A 241-nucleotide genomic window follows, 5' to 3' on the forward strand; every position below is an offset into this window, starting at 1 on the left:
GGCGATGGGTTCGGCCCCGATCCCGATTGGATCGGGGGGGGAGGGAGTGGGGGCGAGAGGAGAGGTGGGGATCGTGCGGGTGAGTGGGGGAGGGGGTTAGGGTTTCGTCGAGGGAGTCGGGCCATATAGGCCAGGGAGGGGTGCTGGGAATGGGCCGGCCTGACTGGTGGCCAGGTTGGCCGGCTGGGCCACGAAGCCCACTGGGGAAGGGGGGGTTTCTGTTTTCTTTTCTTGTTTTTTT

The sequence above is a fragment of the Triticum dicoccoides genome, chromosome 1B, assembly GCF_002162155.2.
Source record: "Triticum dicoccoides isolate Atlit2015 ecotype Zavitan chromosome 1B, WEW_v2.0, whole genome shotgun sequence".
In the NCBI taxonomy this organism is placed as follows: Eukaryota; Viridiplantae; Streptophyta; class Magnoliopsida; order Poales; family Poaceae; genus Triticum; species Triticum dicoccoides.